This window comes from Rhincodon typus, chromosome 5 (assembly GCF_021869965.1).
Source record: "Rhincodon typus isolate 14 chromosome 5, sRhiTyp1.1, whole genome shotgun sequence".
Classification (NCBI taxonomy): domain Eukaryota; kingdom Metazoa; phylum Chordata; class Chondrichthyes; order Orectolobiformes; family Rhincodontidae; genus Rhincodon; species Rhincodon typus.
Window position 1 is genome coordinate 599,344 of NC_063336.1, and position 1,287 is coordinate 600,630.

The 1,287-nt window shown below is 48.0% G+C and overlaps 1 long non-coding RNA gene across 1 annotated transcript in view; it reads right to left on the reverse strand.

The window, feature by feature from the left end:
- Positions 1–22: 22 nt before the first annotated feature.
- The window catches only part of LOC125483133, a 5,484-nt gene continuing 4,219 nt past the window's right edge, over positions 23–1,287 (reverse strand). The window contains exon 3 of the long non-coding RNA XR_007262101.1: positions 23–704. This is a non-coding gene — a long non-coding RNA (uncharacterized LOC125483133). The remainder of the gene's footprint in view (positions 705–1,287) is intronic.

A 1,287-nucleotide genomic window follows, 5' to 3' on the forward strand; every position in this document is an offset into this window, starting at 1 on the left:
GCTGGCCGTACAGGCAGGGAGAGGTGAAAGGGATACAGTCTGCTGGCTGTACAGGCAGGGAGAGGTGAAAGGGGCACAGTCTGATGAACACACAGGCAGGGAGACCTGAAAGCGACACAGTGTGCTGAACGTACAGGCATAGAATGAGGACAATACCAATAGCTGAGAAGACAGGGAGAGGGAGGTGGAGGAAGTACAGACTGCTGAAAATATGGTCTAGGGGAGACACTGTATATGCTCCTGAAAGTATACAGAAGGAGCTGCTTACAGGCAGTTGGCAGTACAGGGAGAGAGATGGAGTTGCTGTTGTGTGCGGTGGGGTGATGTGTACAGACTAAAGTTTTGCCTGTTAATGCTCAGCTTTGATTACCATCTCCTGTTTTGACTGTCATTGAGAAGAGAGAGTTATGGTGATGGATTGGACACGTCAGCCTGGTTTCCTTCACACTCTGACAGACCCTACTCTGGATTATTCACATGAACTGTACAGCATCACGTTCCACATGTGTCAGGAGGAGGAGCTAAGGTCAAATCCAGGCTGCAGCAATTCAACAGGTCCCTGACTCCAGGTGTCTTCATCATAAGGATCAGCTGCCCCTCACTCCCTGAAATGGCTAGTTCTGCTCAAGGAGAGAGGAATGATTACAGAGATCCACATTACTGGCACTCAAACCCCTTGACTCTGCCAAGTTATTGCGGGATCCCTAGAACAGAACCAGATAAATAAAGAGTTCAGAAATCTTCACTGAGAGAGTGACTGAGTATTACAGAAGATGAGGATGTGCACAGAGTTGTGTACGTGAGAGATAGTGACAATGTTCATGAGTGTGTGTGTGAGACAAGAGAGTCTGTGTATGTGTGTATGTGTGTGAGAGAGAGAGAGAGACAAGAGAGTCTGTGTGTGTGAGAGACAAGAGAGTCTGTGTGTGAGACAAGAGAGTCTGTGTGTGTCTATGTGTGTGTGTGAGACAACAGGGTCTGTGTGTGAGACAAGAGAGTGTGTGTGTGTGTGAGAGAGAGAGACAAGAGAGTCTGTGTGTGTGAGAGACAAGAGAGTCTGTGTGTGAGACAAGAGAGTCTGTGTGTGTGTGTGTGTGTGAGAGAGAGACAGAGACAAGAGAGTCTGTGTGTGAGACAAGAGAGTGTGTGTGTGTGAGACAAGAGAGTCTGTGTGTTTGTGTGTGTGTGTGCGTGAGACAAGAGAGTCTGTGTGTGTGTGTGAGACAAGACAGTCTGTGAGTGTGTGTGAGACAAGAGAGTCTGTGTGTGTGTGTGAGACAAGAGAGT